The sequence below is a fragment of the Melozone crissalis genome, unplaced genomic scaffold (assembly GCF_028551555.1).
Source record: "Melozone crissalis strain CALT ecotype California unplaced genomic scaffold, PUWL_Pcris_2 ptg000031l_1, whole genome shotgun sequence".
Classification (NCBI taxonomy): domain Eukaryota; kingdom Metazoa; phylum Chordata; class Aves; order Passeriformes; family Passerellidae; genus Melozone; species Melozone crissalis.
In genome coordinates this window covers 294,800-315,655 of record NW_026535809.1, presented here as the reverse complement: position 1 = coordinate 315,655, position 20,856 = coordinate 294,800, and the positions used below count along the sequence as shown (strand labels likewise).

General features: G+C 51.8%; 1 long non-coding RNA gene across 2 annotated transcripts; it reads left to right on the top strand.

The window, feature by feature from the left end:
* Positions 1 to 423: 423 nt before the first annotated feature.
* LOC128940004 (uncharacterized) lies at positions 424 to 16,572 on the top strand. 2 transcript variants are annotated; one of them, XR_008483280.1, is made up of 4 exons: positions 424 to 856; positions 1,668 to 1,788; positions 3,576 to 3,660; positions 16,512 to 16,572. It is a non-coding gene; the product is annotated as an uncharacterized LOC128940004 (long non-coding RNA). The 2 variants fall into 2 exon arrangements; XR_008483281.1 differs by lacking the exon at positions 1,668 to 1,788.
* The last annotated feature ends 4,284 nt before the right edge of the window (positions 16,573 to 20,856 follow it).

Sequence of the window (20,856 nt, the reverse complement as noted above, 5' to 3'; positions counted from 1 at the left end):
CTTCTGGAGATGGAATTGGGCAGGAGGAACACCCAAGGCAACACACTCACACCTTGTTTTTCCCCCATAAAAGGAATTTCAGTTCCCAAAGTTTGACCTGATGGAGGAGGAGACCATGAGGAAGATGAAGATGCCCTGGCAGCCCCGGGCAGGTGAGGAAGAAGTCAGTGCCCCTTTCCCCCTCTCTCCTGCTCCATCTCCCAGCTCAGCTTCCTTCCTTCCTTCCTTCCTTCCTTCCTTCCTTCCTTCCTTCCTTCCTTCCTTCCTTCCTTCCTTCCTTCCTTCCTTCCTTCCTTCCTTCCTTCCTTCCTTCCTTCCCTCCTTCCCTCCTTCCTTCCTTCCCTCCTTCCCTCCTTCCTTCCCTCCTTCCCTCCCTCCCTCCCTCCTTCCCTCCCTCCCTCCTTCAAACACTTCGTTCCTTTTTCTTGTTCCTTTCTCTCCTTGTCCTTCCTCCCCCATAAAAGGAGCTGAGGCCAGAGACCAGGGAGGACAAATCCCCACAGCAGAACCTCATGGAAGAGGCTGTTCTGAGAGGCTTGACAGTGCAGGAATTCAATGGGGACAAAAAGCCCCGGAGATCCCACATGAAGAGGGGCTGCATACCCAGCCCAGGAAGCAGTGAGGAGGAAAGACCCACCCTGTGCTGGGAAAGCAGCCGGAGATCCAGATGCAGCTTGGAGCTGGTGGTTCCTGAGCACCTTCATGGCAGGGAGAAGCCCTACAAGTGCTTGGAATGTGGGAAGAGCTTCAGGCAGTGCTCCAGCCTCCTCACCCACCTTTGCATGCACCTGGCTGGGACCCCCTTTGAGCAGGGGCAGATTTGAGCCAGAATATTGGGAGTCCCAGAGCCAGCCTGGTGAGTGCACCCAGCACATCCCCCACTGACCCGGAGCTGCTGCAAGTCCAGAACAGCCAGAGCAGGGCTGAGCTGGGGGAGCCAGGGGCTGGGGGGATCCACAGCAATAGGCGTTATCTGTGGGGCTGGGATGGGAGTTGTCCTCCTGCTCCTCACCATCCTGTGCTTCCCAGAGCCCAGTCACTCCCAGTATGATCCCTGTTGCCCTCAGCATGGTTCCAATTGCTCCCTGTTGCTCCCAGTGGTCTCCAGTATAGTCCCAGTCACTCCCTGTATGATCCCAGTCTCTTCCACCAGGGTCCCAGTCATGCCCAGTTGCCCTCAGTGTAGACCCAGTCACTCCCACTTGCTCCCAGTTGCCTCCAGCATGGTCCCTGTTTTCCCCAGCATGGTCCCTGTTGTTCCCAGTGTGGTCTCTGTCACTCCCAATAGGGTTACAGACACTCCCAGTATATCCCAGTTGCCCTCAGCATGCTTGGAGTCATTCCCAGTCACTCCCAGTATGATCTCCGTATGATCCCAGGAGAGCCCAGTCACTTCCAGTAGGAGCTCATGGAGCAAAGCTCATGGAACGCCTGGAGGACCCAGCCAGAGGAGGGTCCCTCCAAGTTCTCTGGCTGCAGGAAGAGCCCCAAGGAGCAGAGGTTCCCCCCAGAGCCACCACCCCAAGTAGGAGGTGGTGACAGCTCTGCAGCCTGGGGCCCAGGACCACCAGGGGGGACTCCAGATGGACACCCCAGCAAGTAGCTCACACAGCCCCTCCTCCTGTGCCCAAAACCCCACCCTTGGCATCCCTCATCCCTCCCTGCAGTCCCCTCTCCAACATCTGCAGGCCTCTGGCAAGAGCCCAAAGGGATGGAAGTGCCTAAAACGGTGATGAAGTGCCTGAGCTGCTCCCAGCTGTGGATGTTCCTGTCCACAAACCTCTCCTGGTCAGTGCTATGTGGAGATGGGAGGGGGATTAGGGAATGCTGAGAAGACTGAAAAGGGGTTTTGTATGCTCTAAGGGGCATTTTTGGTGGTGGGAGGGTGTAGGGGGCTTTTGAGGGGTCTGTGGGGGAGTTTTGGGAGTTCTGGAAGGGCTGTGCAGCTTGGAAAGAATTTGGGTGGGTCTTTGGAGGGGTGGAAAAGAGTTTTGATGGATCTTGAGGCCATTTCTGTTGCATGGAATGGTTTGGGGAGTGAGCAGAGATCTGTGGGGTGGTTTGAGGGGGCTGGGAGGGGCTTTTAGGCAGTCATGACCCCCCAGACCCCCAGAGCTGCCACCAGACCCTGCCCACAAGGTGCTGCTGGGGGACAGGGGCTCCATGTAGGGGTTTGTCTTCCTGGCACCCTGGGAGTGAGGGGGTATCCCCCTGGGCTGTGTGTGACCCTCCCATCCTGGTGTCAACCCCTTGTCCCTCCCCACAGGGCTCCTGCCCCAGCTCCTGCTCCCCCCAGAGGGAATTTGGGGAGGGGGCACAGGGAGTGCACAGCCCCCACCAGGGGATGACGCTGGCCCAGCCCCTTTGTTCAGCACCAAGCTGGGCCTGGGGCCGCAGGAGGAAGAGGCTGATGGGAAGCAGATCCTGCAGCTGGGACAGTGCTTGGGGTCAGGGCAAGGTCCTGCCCTGCACACCTGGCTCACGTGTGACCCTGCCCCGGGACATTCCCATCCCCATGGATGCCATCCCCAACATCTCACTCCTGGGATCCCTCACCCATCTCTGCAGTCCCTGCTCCAACACCTCCAGGCCTTTGGGAAGGGCCCTGATGCCGACAGAACTTAGATCAAAGTTACAAAGTGATGATGTTGCTTAAGTTATATCAGTATAACCTGATAGATCTGTATAACCTGGTATCAATAGAACCTAAATAATGACTTTTTATATATCTAGATAAATATACGTAGATAACCTGAATCATACATTTTTTGTGCCTATATAACCTGATATAAATAACTTTCTACAATGCAATGGCTTGTATATGGTTAACTAGTTGCTTAATGCTCAACAGACAGAAAAAAGAAGAAAAAAACCTCACCAGGTGGAGAGCTTCAGAGATAGATAGGGATAGTACTAATGAGAAATTGTGCAAAGCCAATGAGCCACAAAACAAAGAATTTAGGCTGGTTAGGACCAGACACACCAAGGTACACCATAGCTGCACATGCTCCAAAGACAAAGTTGAAAACTTCAGATGTGAAGAAAGCCTTGGAAGCCTTTCCTAAAATGCCCTCCCTGCAAAACCAGGACAATCACAGACTCCTGACAGACCCCAGATTAAGAATATGCAAGTGCACTGCAGAAGAACTATCTAATACCCCTGAGCTCATACAATGTAAATGAGTCCTGCAGGTAGGTGATGATGTTGTAGTGACACAGTGACACTGAGCAACACCTACTGCATGAATATACCACAGCACATGACATCTAAAAACACCACTCTGTGGGGATTGATTTCCAGCTTGTATTTCGGGCATCAGCCCAAAGGGATGGAATTTCCTACCCAGAGTTCCCACCAAGCCCAAGTGTGGATTTGCAGCCCACAATTTTCCCAGTTTGCCTCTCCTTTTCCCCACGTTGGATTCCCCCTGCCCCCATCAGATGGGAGAAGCTGAGAGCCCCACACTGCCCATCCTGGTCTCTCCCAGCTCAATCCCTGCTCCTGTGACTTCTAGAGATGAGCTTGGGCAGGAGGAATCCCCAGCTCTCACACCTTGTTTTCATCCCCAAACCAGGATTTCCCATTCACAAACCTTGGCCCGATGCAGGACGAGGAGGAGGCTGTGAGGAAGAGGAAGATGTCCCGGGAGCTTAATGGAGGTGAGGAGGAAGTCAGTGCCCCTTTCCCCCTCTCTCCTGCTCCATCTCCCAGCCCAGCATGGCCCCGGCTGCAGGACAACCCTGCTGCCAAAGCTGTCCTGCTGGGGATGCACTGGGGGGATCTCCTTGCCCTTCCCTGTGGCACAGAGGCAAATCCCATCCTCTCCTTGTCCTTCCTCCCCCAGAGCAGGAGCTGAGGATGGAGAGCAGGGAGGACAAATCCCCACACCAGAACCTCGTGGAAGAGCCTGTTTTGAGTGGCTCCACAGCACAGGAACCCAACGGGGAGGAAAAGCCCCAGACATCGGGCACAAGGAGAGGCTGCAGACACAGATCACAGGGATCTGAGGGGGAAAGACCCACCCGAGGCTGGGGAGGCTGCCGGAGCTCAGAGCTGGGAGCAACTTCAAGATGAGGAGAAGCCCCACAAGTGCTTGGAATGTGGGAAGAGCTTCAGCCAGAGCTTCAGTCTCCTCACCCACCTTCAGCTGCACCCAGGGGAGCAGCGTTGAGTGTAAGGAAAGTGGCAAGAGGTACAGGCACAGCTCTCACCTCTACCACCAGCGGGTGCACACCACAGAACGGCCCTACACGTGCTTGGAATGTGGGAAGAGATTCAGTGTTCGATGCACTCTGACCTCCCACCAGAAGGTCCACACTGGGGAACAGCCCCTCGAGTGTTCCGAGTGTGGGAAAAAGGCTCGGAGCAGTTTGGATCTCCTCAAGCACAGCACACCAGTGTCCCAAGTGTGGGAAGACCTTCAGGCACAGCTGTAGCTCGACCCAACACAAACAGAGCCACCACTAAGAGAAGCCCTGAGAGTGCCCTGAGTGCAGGAAGAGCTCCCTGTGCTGCTCCAGCTCCAAGCCCCACGGGAGGATCCACGCTGGATGATCCCCAGTGACTCCCGGTGGGCAGAGCCCAGTGATCCGTGTTGGGAAGGCACCTGCCTGCGGGCTCCACATCCTCCTGGGTCCCCATGGCCTAGGTTTTCTTGTCATTTCTCTTTGTCCCTTCAAAACACCCAAAACTGGAGTAAAAAAATAAAGACATTGAACTAAGACATTGATGGGAACATGGGGGGATCTTCCAGGGGATGTGGGGGATGCTGGGTCCAAGGGATTTGAGGGTTCCTGGGAGGGATTTGGGGGTTGCTCAGGGCTTTGGGCACCCCAGGCTGAGTGGCTCCAGCTGTGCTGGGAGGCCCTGGTCGCAGTTCTGGGGCAGCTGATCAAGGCCCCCCTGCCCTGGGACTGTTCCCATCTCTCCCATCCTGGTTCCCGAAGTTCCCTGTGCAGGATCCCCCTCTCCCTGCTGTCACCCTCCTTTCCTCTGGCCCATTCCCATGTCACCCCACTCTTGGGCCCATTCTGCTTCCATCCCAGTCTGCATCCCATCCCCAGTCTCATTCCCTGCCCCTGTCCTGTCTGTCTGGTTGTATTGCACTAAGTTGTTTCTTTAGCTATTGTTCTGCACTGGCTGGTCTTGTTATTTTGCAGGGAATAGTTGATGTTGTAACACATGGTTTGTCCCGCACACACCCCTCTCCCCCAAAGCCCCGGTGCTGCTCTCGCCCTGGGTTACTCCTCCCCTCAGCCCTCCCATCAGTTGTATCCCATTGGCCGTGGCCTCTCTCCTCCGCCCCCCTTTCCCTGGGTTTAAAATCACCCGAGATCAGACACTTGATCTCCTTTTTCCTCTTGGACCTGCCTGGAGTGATTCCACAGTTAAGGTGGGATTTTTGGTCCCGAGGAGAAGAGCGCCTCCCGTCCTTTACTTTGGTCCTTGTGAGATAGTGAGGCCCAGGGGCCCAGAGCTGCCGAACCAGACACCACAAAGGCCCTGGGTCAACCCTGCATTGCCGTTCCCATATTCCAAATCCCATAATCCCTGTCCTGTTCCCATATTCCCGATCCTACTACTGGTCCCGCATTTCCATTTCTGCATTCCCTGTCTCACTCCCATATTCCCATTCCCACTCTCACTCCTCTATTCCTGTTCCAAATCCCGACACCATCTTCCTAATCCCCGTCCCATATTCTCTCTCTGGTTCCTGTTTCCATATTCCCTGTCCCATTCCAATATTCTCGTCCCCAGTCCCATTTCAGGTCCCTCTCCCATTTTCTCAATCCCATTCCCTGTCCCTGTCCCCATTCCTGTCCCTGTTCCCATTTCTGGTTGCAGTCCCAATAGCCTGGTCCTTGTTCTGGTCCCTGTCCCTATCTCCTATTTCCAGTCTCATTCCTGGTTCTATTCCCAGTCCCTGTCCCCATTCCTGGCCCTGTTCCCAATCCCGGTCCTGTCCTGGTCCCATTCCTGAGGGCTGCACAGCTCGGGCTGGCTGTGCTACACGAACCGTTCAGCCCGGCTGCTGTCCTTGGCCAGCTGCAGAGAGCATAAGGCTTTGGGCATTTCTCAGAGGCCCCCGGCTGGCCGGAGCAGCCCCTCCTGCCAGCAGCCGCTGTGCCTCAGAGCCCTCCCTCACGCTGGGGCAATGCAGGGGCCATGGGCCTGGAGGAGGCTCCTGTTCTTGAGACAGGAGCGAGGCTGCAGTTCCCGCCTTTGGGCCCTGGGCCGCAGCAGCGCAGGGGAGGCCCAGCTGCAGAGCTCACAGCCCCTGCTGGCTTTCACTGGGACACTTTGGAGCACCAATCCCCAGCCCATATTCTCTCTGGGGTTGCTCTTTCCATGTTCCCCGTGCCATTCCCATATTCTCTTCCCTAGTCCTTGTCTCCATTTGTGGACCCTGTCCCCATCTCTGGTCTCATTCCTGGTCCCCGTTCCCATTCCCAGCCTCCATTCTCGGCCCCTGTCCCCATTTCCGGTGCCATTTCTGGTCCCTGTCCGCATTCCCGGTACCATTCCCGGTCTCCATTCCCAGTCTCTGTCCCTAGTCCCTGTCCCATTCTTGGTCCCTGTCTCCATTCTTGGTCCCATTCCCGGTCCGTCTCCCTACTCCCGTTCCCGCTCCCCGTCCCCTCTCACCGGACGCCGCCGCCATCGCTACGGCCTCCCCAGCCCTCACGTAAGAGAGGAGACCCGGCGCTGCTCCCGCCCACCAATCCCAGCGCGCGATCGCTCCCGTATTTGCATAACCACTCCCTGCGGTTTGGCACCGCCCACCGCCGGCTGCAGCCGCCTCCGGGCGCTGTTTGTTCCCAGTTCCCTCCCAGTGCTCCCAGTAAGAGCGGCACTGGCAGGGAAAGCGCTCCCAGTTCGTTCCCGCTGATCTCAGGATCGCTCCCGGTGCTCCCAGGATCGCTCCCAGTGCCGCGCGGGACGGGGTTGTTTCGGAACCCGCCCAGGGCAGAGCGCGGCTGCTTTTGGGGGTCGGCACTGCCCGGGCCGGGCTGGGAGCGGAGGAGGAGCGGAATAAAAAGGAGCAGCAGAACCGCGTTGGTTTCCGCGCCGCCTTCCCCCGCCGCTCAGGCCGAAGCTCCCCCGGCTCCTGCTGCATCGCCCCCTCCAGCAGCCGCAGGTGAGCGGGATGGGGGAGCTCGCACCAGATCCACAGGGGGGGTCTCCGGGGGGGGGGCTTTTCGTGGGGCAGGGGATGTTTGGATCTTGCAGGACCCCGAACCCGAACCGTAAATTTCCCCTGGAGTGAGCATGGGGGGGACTCTCACGTTCGTCCGTGTCAGGATCCCTCCTAGTGAACAGATGACCTGATGGTTCGTAGGAGTTATCTCAGAGTGGAAAAACCAACACGGCACAAGGGGGTTTGCAGTGATAATCAAAACAAATTCAGTTTTATTGAAATAACCAGAGCAAAATGCGATAGAGGGATTAAGGGAAAGGAAAAGATAAAGAGAGAGGAGAGAGGGGGGGGGGGGGGGGGGGGATATAGCTACCAACGCAGAGACGAAGTCCTTTGGTCCAGGCCAGTCGAGGATCCGCCTGCTACCCTGGGTGGATCTCAAAGGCTCTAGCTAACTCAGAAGTTTTTATTACTGAAAACTGTGAGGGGGAGGGGGAACAGATACAATAGGGAACAGATGTAACAGGTAGTCCATGTTCTCAGCAGTAAGCGAGAGCCATTGTTTTCTTGGTTCAGTGGTCACAACCTGCAGGCAAACATCTCCCTTTGGTCAGCTTGCCTCCCCCACACACATCCCCGGGCTGGGGGTTTCACTCCCAGTCCTTGGAAGGAGCAGAGGTGCCTGTTAGGAGTTTCACGTCTCAGTCCTTGATGGAGAAGCTTCTTACATCTCAGTCTGTCTGTCACGGTGGTTGTAAAACAGGTGAGGGTCTTCTGTGGGAGACCACCCGAAACTCAGGAGAAGTCCAGCCAGGCCGAGAGGTGGGACAGCTTCCAAAGTTGCTATTGTTGCAAACGGGGCACGGTGCCCCCTTCTTAGCATACAGCAAACACTCCTGTGAAAACAATAGCTCAACACTGAGCTTTCAGGTCTCAGGGCCTTTGGCATGTGACTTTTCTCCTTCAGAGCCAGATATTTTAGACAGGAGGCATCTTCTCTTCAGTGGTCTCCCAAGGACGATCATGAGGCAGATGAGGGAAAATTCTGACAGGCTCTCACAGCCCGGTACCAGCGGGCACAGGGGCGATCTCGGGTTTGGGGATGCCCGGGAGAGCTGGGGGGAGCTCGGGAGCCCCGGAGCGGGGAGAGCGCAGAGGGGCGGTCCCGGAGCCGGGGGACAAACCGGCTGCCTGGAGGGGTGCGGGAGGCTGGGAATGAGCGGGCTCCGGGCCTCCTGAGGCTGAAAGGGACGCTGACTTCTCCAGCTGCTCTTGGGCAGCGGGACCATCAAACCCAACACGCTCATACCTTGTTTCTCCCCAAACCAGGTTTTCCCATTCACAAACCTTGGCCCGATAGAGGAGGCCGTGTGGAAGAGGAAGATGTCCCGGGAGCTTAATGGAGGTGAGGAGGAAGTCAGTGCCCCTTTCCCCCTCTCTCCTGCTCCATCTCCCAGCCCAGCATGGCCCCGGCTGCAGGACAACCCTGCTGCCAAAGCTGTCCTGCTGGGGACGCACTGGGGGGATCTCCTTGCCCTTCCCTGTGGCACAGAGGCAAATCCCATCCTCTGCTTGTCCTTCCTCCCCCAGAGCAGGAGCTGAGGATGGAGAGCAGGGAGGACAAATCCCCACGGCAGAACCTCGTGGAAGAGCCTGTTTTGAGCAACTCCACAGCACAGGAATCCAATGGGGAGGAAAAGTCTTGGAGAACCCGCATGAGGAGGGGCTGCAAACACAGATCTCAGGGATCTGAGGAGGAAAGTCCCACCCAGGAAGGCGGCCAGAGCTCGGAGCTGGGAGTCCATGAGCAGCTTCAGGATGGGGAGAAGCCCCACAAGTGCTCGGAATGTGGGAAGAGCTTCAGCAAGAGATCCTACCTGGTCTGCCATTGGAGAATCCACACAGAGGTTCAGCCATACGAGTGTCCCGAGTGTGGGAAGAGCTTTAGGAGGAGCTGCTACCTGCCTGTCCACCTGCGGATCCACACTGGAGAGAGACCCTACGAGTGTGATAAATGCAGGAGTAGGTTTCAGACCAGTTCTCATCTCTGCCAGCACCAGCGCATTCACTCAGATGAGAGGCCCTTCCGCTGCCCTGACTGCAGGAAGGGCTTCAAGGACAATTCCACCCTCGTCAAGCACCGGCACATCCACACTGGAGAGGGGCCTGGGGCGAGGCCCTACGAGTGTGATCAATGTTCAAAGGCGTTTAAGACCAGCTCCCATCTCCTGCTGCACCAGCGCACTCACACAGACGAGAGGCCCTTCCGCTGCCCCGACTGCGGGAAGGGCTTCCAGCGCAACACCCACCTCACCAGCCACCAGTGCATCCACACCGGGGAGACGCCCTATGAGTGTCCCGCGTGTGGGAAGAGATTCCGGCAAAGCTCAGCCGTGACCCACCATCAACGGAGGCACCACTAAGGGCAGCCCTGTGAGTGCCCTGAGTACAGGAAGAGCTTCCTGCGCTGCTCCAGCTCCATCCCCCATGGGATCCACCCTGGATGATCCCCAGTGATCCCCGGTGATCTGTGGTGCTGGTGATCCCTGTTGGGAAGACACCTGGCTGGGGGGCTCCACATCCTCCTGGCTGCCTGTGGGTACCTGCACACATCCATGGACCAACATCCAAAATCCATTTTGTAGAGCTGATTTGTCCACTCCTGACCCCAGAAAAAAATCACTTTTTGCCTCTTCTGGTGGCCTTAACAACACTGGATAGTCTTGGAGGTCTTCTCCAACATAAATCGATCGTTTTAATTCTCTCTGGCCCATGGGCATCTTCCACAGCCAAATGGGGAGAAAACCCTCAATGGGTTTTTGCCAATGGGACAAAACTGTCAATTTTGGACACAGTTGGGTGGGAACCCCTTCAAAAAAGGTTCTTCCCACCCGCCAAGCACATGGTTGCTTTGCCAGCAGTGATATATAAATAGTTTGTTTTTTTTTTTTGCCTTGAAACTAAAAGGTTTCTGTTCATTCCTTTCAAAGCCCTGAAACTGGGGTAGAAATAAAGGTGTTGAACTAAGGTGTGCATGGGGACACGTGGGGTACAATGACATGTGTAGGGCCATGGGGGGACATGGACATAGACAGGACCATGTGAGACATGGTGGAACACAGACATGGATGGGAACATGGCAACCATGCATGGAGACATGAACTGGGACAGCGTCAATGCCACCACCACAGTGCCACCAGCACCTTCATCTGGGCCATGGCAAAGCGCTGCCTGATGCAGTTCCTGCCACCACATCCCCACCGTCACCACCGTGGTGTCCCAGCTGAATGTCACCACCCATCAGGGCAGGGTGGGGACATTGTTCAGCTGGTGACAAGCGGCCCGTAAGCGAGTGACAGCCACCAGGGTGTCCCAGGGCCACTGCACTCAGGGAACCTCAGCTGCCCCTGAGTACAGGCTGGGGACAGGGGAAAAGGTCAGTGTCACCTGGCAGGTCGGGTTGCCCTGCACTGGGTGTCACCAGAGGCGTCCTGGTGGCAGCATCCACACAGATGTGGCAACATTGTCCCCTGATGTTTGTCATGGTTGCATCATGTCCCCTCCTCCCCTCTGTATGTCCCTATCCCCCACCATGGCTCCCTGTCACCCCTCTGTGTGTGCCCGTTCTGTCCCGTGTGTCCCTGTCACCCCTCTTTGTGTCCCCATCCTGTCCCATGTGTCCCTGTCACCCCTCTGTGTGTCCCCGTCCTGTCCCGTGTGTCCCTGTCACCCCTCTTTGTGTCCCCATCCTGTCCCGTGTGTCCCTGTCCCCTTCTGTGTGTCCCTGTCCCTCCCCCTATGTCCCTGTCACCACCCCTGGTGGGGCTGAAGTCCCTGAGGTCTTGGGTTCCTGTCCTGCAGGGTCTCTGTGTCCTGCGGGGTGTCCCCATGTCCCTCAGGATGTTCCCATGGCTGCTTCTGGCGCTGAGTGTCTGCGCCCACCCTGGCACAGGCAGAGTCATGCCACGGCACCTGTGACACCCCACGACATCCCATGACACCCTTTGATTCTGAGTCCTTCCCCCTCCATTTTGGGTCCATTCCCCATGCTATGGGTCACACTTTAAACCACCCCAGAACCCCCCAAAATTCCTCACCTATGATGTCCATGCATCCCCCTGGAAGTCCCCCCAGGCTCTTGGCCACGGAACTGTTGCTGGTGACATTGAGCCACAGGATCCACAGGCTGTCCCCAAGGGTGGCCCCAGCTGCTGCCTCCAGGGGCCCTGCTGCAACAGGGCCCTCATGGTGGCCAGGACTGCAACCCCAAACATCAGTCAGTGACCCTGAAAATTCATCAGGGATCCCAAAACTTCACCAGGGATCTCAAAACCCCATTAGAGAGCCCTGGCCCCAAATCCATCGTGACAGGTTTCGCATGCTGACCGGTACTGCGACCCCAAAAATTCATCACAGATCCCAAAACCTCCCAAAATTCATCAGGGATCTCAAAAATCCATCAAGGATCCCAAAATCCCCTGCTGGGGACAATCCTGGTGTGTCCCTTAAGGAGTTGAGGACACCCCCAGGATGTCCACCTGTTGAAGTGTGCTTTCTTTATTTGGCAGGTTCTCTGTGTAATTTGTGGTTTTGCAACCCCTCTGTATTGTCCTCCCCATTATTCAGTTTAGTTCTGTTTGTTACCCAGCTACTCCCTGCCAAGTTTCAAACCTCCACCCCTTCCCAGCTGTTAACCCCTCCTGCCCCTACCTTTGCCCCAGACCCTTCCTTACTCCTCCTTCCATTAAATGTCAATCCCTGCCCGAACCTGCCCTCCCCTTTAGAAACTTCCCTGTCAGTTTTGTATCCTTCGAAACCCCATTGGTTTACTCAAGCTGTTCTCCTCCCTTGAAGTCCTTTATTGGTTTACACATTGTATTCCCTGCCTTGTGTCCCACCCCCAGTTCCCCTGATTAGCTAGAGATTTTATCCTCCCCGAGACCCCCCCGTTTATAAGCTGTTGTCTGCCCTCTGTTCAGGGTCCTGGGATCCTGGACTCGCATTGCCCCTCAGCCCGCAGGGCAGGTTTTGCCCCCCAGCAAGGCAGCACGGGCCGGATAGCTCAGTCCCTGCTGGGGACAGAGAGCCCAAATACCCAGGCTGCTCGTAGCCATGGCTACCTTAAGCAAGCTGAGTGGATATCAGCTCTTTAGTGATTATCAGCTCTCTTGGAATTCCAGCTCCTTGCTTGCTAAGGTGCCTGGCAGGCTATTGGGGGAAGCAGACGAGAGAGGAGAAGAAAGGTTCTGGCGTTCCACAGCGATGGTTTTATTGGGGGGTGTGTGAAGGGTTCCAGCGACGGCTCTTCTTCTGCCAAACGGGCTAAAACAGCCCCTTTTTATAGGGTACAAAGGGATCCAAACTTGTCCAATAGTAGGGATTGGGGGAAAGTGACCTATGGGGTTACAGAGATAAGCTGGGGTCCGAGAGGCGGAAGACAGGAGCTTATTTTGCTATTTCATCATGACTCAGCAATTCCTATCGCTGAGCCTCAGCCCTCCATGGGGCCCTGGCCAATTCCATGGAGCCTGCTACAGACTTAGGAGTTTTACCATTGAATAAAGTTCCCCCAGTTCCACCCCAGGGCCGGTGCTGCTGCCTTTTTGTTTCTGCGCCGAACCTCCACTGGCAGCTGGGATTCTGCGGAGCTCCAACGGGGGCTCTGTCGCGCCCCTGTTATCATCCAGCCGGGACTCAGCGCCCCGCGACAGATCCGCCACATCCACCCCTCCCCGCCCTGTGTGTCCCCCGTCACCCTCCCTGCCTTGGGGACATTTGGGGACACCCCTCTCACCCAGGTGTCGCTTCTGGGGGTCCCTGGTGAGCTGCATGGCCGCGGCCAGGCCGATGCCCTAAGGTCCCCATTCTAATACACAGTTCAGTACACACAGCACATCTCAGTCCATCCCACAGAACACAGGCAATGACCCAAAGTTAACCCTTCCCCAGTTTCTCCCTCGGAATCTGAGCAGTGAAACTGCATCTCAGTCCCTCCCACACAACACAGCCAGTGAGCCAAAGTTAACTCTTTCTCAGCTTCTTTCTCAGAACTTGGACAGTGAAACCCTGGCTGCGTGTCTCTTAAAAAGCACTGGCAGTAAGCCAGAAGTAACTCTTTCGCAACTTCTTTCACAGAGCCTAAGCAACATAACTGCCCGTACCCCAAAACACAAACACTGAATCCACACCAACAGAGCTTTCGGGAAACTAATATCTCTGCCGCTTACAGGTGACGAAGGGACGGAGGTTGGGTTTACCTATGAATGCTCACAAAAAACAAATCAGGAGATATATTAATCACAGCTATCACGGGCCCCAAAAAAGTTCTGGTAACCTTCATAGTTGATACGGGAGCCCAGATCTCCGCACTAATGCATAAAGCTGCCCAGAAGTGTGGAGTTGTTCCAACAAAAAGGCAATGCTGCGTTCTTAATGCTTTAGGAAGTATAGAACCCATGATTGTTGCTTTAGTCAAAGTAACACTCCCTGGAGAGGAAAATCAATTAGTTGTCAAAATGGTAATTGGGGACATTCTGAACAATCTGCTAGGGATGGATGTCCTTGCAGGAAGGCAGTGGGAAGACACTGAGGGTTTTCTGTGGTGTTTTGGCACTCCGCCACTTAACATTAGGCTGCTTCAGACTGCACCCGCACTGCCTTGCAGTAAAACAATCAATGTGAAACAATATCCTTTGCCTTCTGGAGCTAGGGAAGGCATCAAACTGCTTATTCAAGATTTGCGTGACCAAGGAATAATAATTAACACACACTCCCCTTATAATTCACCCGTGTGGCCAGTCCGAAAGCCCAACAGGACGTGGAAGCTCACGATTGATTATTGTAGGCTCAATGCCAACACTGACCCTCTGACTGCAGCAGTGCCAAATTTAGCTGAATTAATAACATCAATACAAGAAAAAGCTCACACAATCATGGCAACGATAGATGTCAAAGACATGTTCTTCATGATACCTATACAGCCAGAGGACATGGACCACATTGCATTCACATGGGAGGGACAACAGTACACATTCACTAGACTCCCTCAGGGATACAAACACTCTCCAACTCTAGCACACAATGCTTTAGCTAAGGAATTAGAAAAAATACCTAAAACTGACACTGTAGCTGTTTACCAATACATTGATGACATTTTGGTAGGAGGAGAGGAAATTAAGGAGGTGGGGGATCTCCAGCAGAATATAATCTCTCATCTGGAGAGCCTAGATTCAAAGATTCCCCCAGAGAAAATCCAAAAGCCTTCTCAGGAAGTAAAATTTCTGGGAATTTGGTGGTGATCCGGAAGCACGTGTATCCCACCTGACACTTTAACTTCTTTAGAGCAGATGAAAATGCCTGAAAACAAAAAAGACCTCCAGCAAGCCTTAGGACTGTTAGTATTCTGGAGGAAACATATCCCAGATTTCTCAATCATTGCTAGGCCCCTTTACAATTTACTAAGGAAAGAAGTCAAATGGGATTGGACTCCTTCTCAGGAGGAAGCATTACAATTACTGATTTTTGAAGCCACAGCACATCAGGCATTGGGGCCCATTCATCCTAAAGACCCTTTCCAAGTGGAATGGGGATTTGCCTCCTCAGGCCTATCAATACACATTTGGCAGTGAGGTCCTGAGGGTCCAACAGTGCCTGTCAGCTTCTTTTCCCGTGGTTTTAAGGATGCTGAGAAAAGATACACTGTTTGGGAAAAGGGATCGTTTGTTGTTAGCTTAGCTCTCATTGAAGTAGAAAAAATCACACGGCAGCAAGCGATCATCTTGAGAGGTCCCTTCAAGGTAATTAAAGCTGTCACAAATGGGACCCCTCCACCTGATGGCATAGCCCAAAAGTCGTCAGTCAGGAAATGGTATGCCCAAATAGAGTACTATTGCAATAGCTTTCCTGTCACAGAAGGTGCTGCAAAATTCTTGGCAATACAAAACACTGAGAGCCTGGATACCAGCCAAGACAAACCTGCTTCTGTAATAAAAGTAGCACCACTCTTCTCATCTGAGTTAGCAGCAAACTGTTGGTTTACAGATGCTTCTTCAAAGTGGGAAGGAAAGACTTGGAAATATAAGGTGGCTGCCTTACATATTTCATCTGGTGAAAAGATTATCACAGAAGGGGAGGGCAGCGCTCAGGTTGGAGAACTCGTAGCTCTCTGGAGTGTTTTCCAATGTGAGGCACAGAACATTTCTCCTGTTTACATCTACACTGATTCATATGCAGTATACAAAGGCTGCACTGAGTGGCTCCCTTTCTGGCAACAGAATGGCTGGGAAGTTAACAGAATGCCAGTGTGGCAGAAAGATAAATGGCAAGAAATCCTAGAAATCGCCAGTAAAGGAAACTTTCTGGTTGGTTGGGTAGCTTCTCACCAAACAGATGGGAATCAAGCAGGAGAATGGAACAACAGAGTTGATGAACTAGCAAGGCTTAGCCCCCTGAAAAAGGAAACTATCTCAGAGGATTGGAATCAACTATTAGAATGGTTACATGTAAAAAGACAGCACACAAGTGCAAAAGATCTGTACCAGGAAGCACACGCCCACGGCTGGCCAGTTACCTGTGAAATGTGTAAAACATGCATGCGAACAGTGCTGCAAGCGACTGGAAAGGCACCCTTTAGAGGATGACCCTCTGCATTTGAGGAAAGGTAAAGGCTTGTGGGAAGTGTGGCAGGTAGATTATATTGGTCCTTTTAAGAAGTCAGGAGGTAAACATTTTGTGTTGGTAGGAGTGGAAATTGTATCTGGGTTGGTACAAGCCGATGCTTTTAAAAGGGCCACAGGAGATAATACAGTTAAAGCTTTGCGGGGTGGTTTGGAACTTTTCCAAAGCCGCAAGAAATTCAGTCTGACAACGGGTCTCACTTTACTGCTAAAGCGGTACAGGATTGGGCCAGAACCAAAGGCATAAAGTGGACCTTTCATACTCCTTACTACCCTCAGGCTAATGGGATCGTGGAAAGGACAAATGGCCTTTTGAAGTGGTTCCTTAAGGCACAGAAAGCAAATTGGGACGGTTGACTGTGGGAGGCTGTTAAGGGGGTAAATGGCAGGTGGGGGGTGAACGGCTGCCCCAAAATCACTGCTTTTTACCCCACACCTCCAAGCATCGTCCCTTCGCTGGAGGGTCCTGACGATCCAAATAATCCATCACATTACCCTGGACAACCTGTCTTAGTGGACCTCCCCACGGTGGGCGAGGTACCACTTGTGCTGAAAACCCCTCTGAACAAATATGCATGGGTAGCCTCTGATGCTCTTGGAAAAGAGCACCGCATACATACACGCTGGATAATCCCTTCATTTTAAACTCCTTTCTGCCTCTCAGTGGCAGGAATTTTTGTTGTTTTTGCTTTTACAGGAGAACCCCAAGGGACATGAGAATCATCCGAAACATGATAGCCTTGCTAATACTTTTCTGCATATTACCACAATTTCATGGACAATCCCCTGGTGAGCAGCTGTGGCCCGAAGCCATCATTCAGCACATTCAGATAGTTCTTGGATCCTATCCCAAGGGTCATTACCCAAGCCTGGTAACCCTAGTGCTGCATGACTCCAAGGTGTACCGCCCGAATGAGTGGAGATGGGACCAGAACGAATTGATCAGAACCCTGACGGGAACGGTTGGTGAGCCAATTGTGGTAACATGCAGAAAGGTGGAAGGAACTCTCCATGAAAAGGCCACCTCCATCATAATTGCTGGAATAAGTGGAAGGAATAAGTTTCCATAATTTATGGAAGGAATAAGTTTCCATAATTTATGGAAACAAGTGGAAGGAATCATCTGGACATCTCTTCAGCAAAATTATGTCCCACGAAGAAATGAGGGTGCTCCAGAATAAAAGGTCCCCTCACTCTGTGCTGCCCCCAGGAACATATTGGTAGTTATGCTTTAGGTCCCAAAACTAACAATGTTGCAATTGCAAGAGGTTGAAATGATGAATCACTTGATTGCTGGTACAGTTTTACTTTGGTCAAACGTACTTACGTGACATGTCGTTGGCAGAATGACACAGCTAGTCCATTTGGATTAAGAGGCTTGGTTTACACATTTAAGATAAGCACTGTACCAAAACCCACACCGAGTGCTGTAATTACGCTCTCTCAGATGCAAGGTGTGAAGCCCTTTTCTAATACACCTCAAAGGGCAGACACCGCAAGGCCTGCACTAAGCACAGTAAACACGGCAATCACACCCCAATTGGCAGAGACAACAAAAAGCCCCTTTACATGGCCCTGGTCTCAAGCCTTCCTGCAATTTACCGGATCTATGGGAGATGTCATGGGTCTAAACTTACTAACAGTAGTTACACATGAAGACAAGTTGTATACTACACAAGAATGGGAGAAACAGAAAACCTGGCAGCTTCAAGGAGTAGTGGGAGAACAAATTAGCATTGGGTGTTGAACGGTTAATGGGTCTGACTATAGCAAAGCAATTGCAATCAGTGTTTCCACAGATCAGGAAAACAAACAGGAGCAAGTCTGTACGCACCCAAGCATACGAGACTGCTGGCACAGTTTTACATTAACTCACACTGCGGAGGTAGTTTGCCTCTGGTCCAAGGATACTCAAGACCTTTCTTTTAAATTTGTAATAAATGCTGAAACCTACTTTACCACTGTCACCACTTCACCCATACCACCGGTCATACTCATCCCAAGAATTTTCAAGATTGGACCTTATATAATCAGGAAAACTGGCCAACAACAAATATTGTTCAATCCAGCATGGTCTCTCAAACAGGTCAAATTGCTAATGCAGAACAATGTTTCAGATATTCAGCCAGCTTGTTCTCTGCTTCTGCAAACTTCTTTTGAAGGTTGGACCACTTGGCTTCAGAAACGAACAGCAACCACTGAGGTCATCTCTGTTACCCTTGGGGACACACCAGTGGCTGCTGTCAAACATTTTGCCAAATTGGGAAAGAGTGAACGTGAATGATCACAAATTGGTGATTGATGCACTTGGTGCTACACAAAACAGTGTTTCCTTAGCCCTCAGCTGTATCCAGGCACAATTATGGATGCAGTCACTCTCTGCTTCAATTATAAGAGAGGGCGAGGAAGGCACTTTCCCCACAGAAATTCAGAAAATAATCTGGGACAGTGCCACTCTGTTTGAGAGAGAATTCCAATCCTGGTGGAATCTGGTGAACTTTACTTATGATCCCATTTCAAACACAGCCACTGCTTTTGTTTTAACCATATGCAATGCTTCTGTACATTTGGTCTTCCCTGTTCTTGCATTAGGATTAAACCATGACGGAGCTGTTCTCTATCCCACAGAACATAGGGGATGGGCCCGTCAGGTCAATGACAAATGGCAAACTGTTAATCTGGAATCTTGTATTGTCCGAGAAAAACAAGGGTTCATCTGTGAAAGCAATGTAATCGTAGCTCAGGATATCTGTTTAGACACAGAGCAAAACATCTGTCATTTTCAGATTCGTCCTAATGAGGCTACTGAAACAGTTCTTATATACATAGGCAATGGATGTGCATGCTTTAGAACCATTTGTGATTTTGTGTTTGTAAAGATATTGTGGTAGACACAAAGAACCACTCAAACTTTTGTGCTTGTAACTTTACTAAGATTGCAGGATGTGATTTCTCTTATGAAGCTCCAGTTACCTCTCACTACCTATTGCAATCCAAATACACACTGATTCACAAGCTGATGCCCACTCCTATCGGAATGAACCTTACCCTGGTGAGACAACTGCTGCTCCATCAGGAGCTGGTTGAAATTCTCGAGAACAAATACACCGGGTTATGGAGAGGGTAAAGCAAGATGCTGAGCATAGGTGGTGGGATACGGTCTTTGGATGGTCACCTACTGCCACAGGTGTCCTGAACAGTGTGTGCCACCCAATTGTTGTTCTTTTGATTCTAATTACGCTTGGTTTTATCTTGTCAGCAGCCCTATTCATTATGAATTGGAAAATGATGAAAAGGCTAAGGAGATTGATGTCTGTAGCCAATGCACACTGCTTAGCCGATGTCCTCTACACTATAGACGTCCCCAAAACATTTGACACAAAACAATTACGAATTGAGCATATGTGCTTAAGAGCAATTTTTGATTCTCAAGTATGATTTACAGAAGGTTATTTTGATCTTTAGTAGATTATTTTAGAAAATAATTTTTAAAAGACAATGCTTATATTATGATTTGTTTGTTGTTTTTGTTTTGAAAATTTGTGATTTGTTTCAACCATTTTTTGAAATTGTTATACAAATGATATTGCTTTAATTAATTAGCCTTTTTTTTGAAATTATTATAATTAGCCATTTTAAGTTGTTATTAAAGAATAACCACGTGTGAAAATTGCTATGATAATCAATATTAATTATGTTTGCTTATTGCTTCTCTTTCCCCTATCTTTTTCTTTTCTTTTCCCTCTCTCTTCTTTTTATCCTCCTCTTTTCTGTCATCCCTATTTTTTCCGGGTTATGCTACTGACATGCAATGAGTTCTGAAGATTCATCAATGACACTCCAGAGTTCTGCTGATGAAGATCCCTCAAGACAATCGTGAGTCACGGGGTCGTGTGAGAGTCTGTCCGAAATGTCCTTCACTCTTGCCTCACAATTGCCATGAAGAAAAGACCACCGAAAAGTTAAAAACTGTTGAGCCAGTGGGGAGGGGAGGTCAGGTGCTTCTCAGCTCATTGTTTCCACAGGTGTTGTTTGCAGAACGCGCCATGCTGAACTTGAAGGGGGCATTCTGCCCTTTCTGAACAATGGATCTGGACCTTCTCCCTGCCTCCTGGCCTGGCTGGTCTGAGCTCCAGGGTGGTGCCCTCCTCCAAAAGAAGACCCCTCTTGTCTGCCTTCAAACACCGTGACAGACAAGCAGAGATGTGAGCCTCTTCATCAAGGAACCAAGACAAGAAATCCCCGTGCAAGAAAACCCCCCTCTCACCTTCTTCCAGAGACTGGGACTGAACAGCCTCCCCGAGCTCGGGGGAGGTGTGCACGAAGGGGGAAAATCTGCCCAGAATAAACACACCTGCGAGCATTGGGCCATGAAAACAATGATTTTGCCTGTTGCTTGGCTAGGACTCTGTGTACCCCCCTTTTTCTGTTCTTTCCCCCTCCTCGGAGACCTTGGTTTTGGCTTCCCTTCCCCCCAACAAAAAAATCATATAATTGGAGCCCTGGTTAGCCGTGCTTTTCGAGATCTCCCCAGACGTGACCCAGTGAGCTTCGACGGCTGGACCCCGAAGGACAAAAGTGGCACCACATCTCGGCAGCTATAACCCCTCTACCCTCCTGTCCTCCCTCTTTCCTTATTTTCTCCCTTTCTTCCCCAGTTCCCCTCACCAACACTTTTCAGTTGTGGTTATTTCAATAAAACTGCATTTTGTTGATTTGTTACTGCAAATCCCCTGTGCCTTGTTGGTTATTTTTGCACCAAAAAATCATTGCGTTACCCGTTAACCGGAATGGACCGTGACAGTAATGAACAGAACAAACACCTGGGAAGTCCAACATTGCATACTGCAAATCATCAGAATTTTGCATTGCCCAATAAAGATAATATTTTTTCAATGGTAAATAGATAACTGCAAATTCTTGACCTGCTAAACTTAACAATCTGGTCCTGGCCTTAATTACAATTTTTGCTCTCATCTCTAAAACTGTGAAAATAGTCTTTGGAAACCTGTAGGGAAGAAAAATCCGCTCTATTATCAACA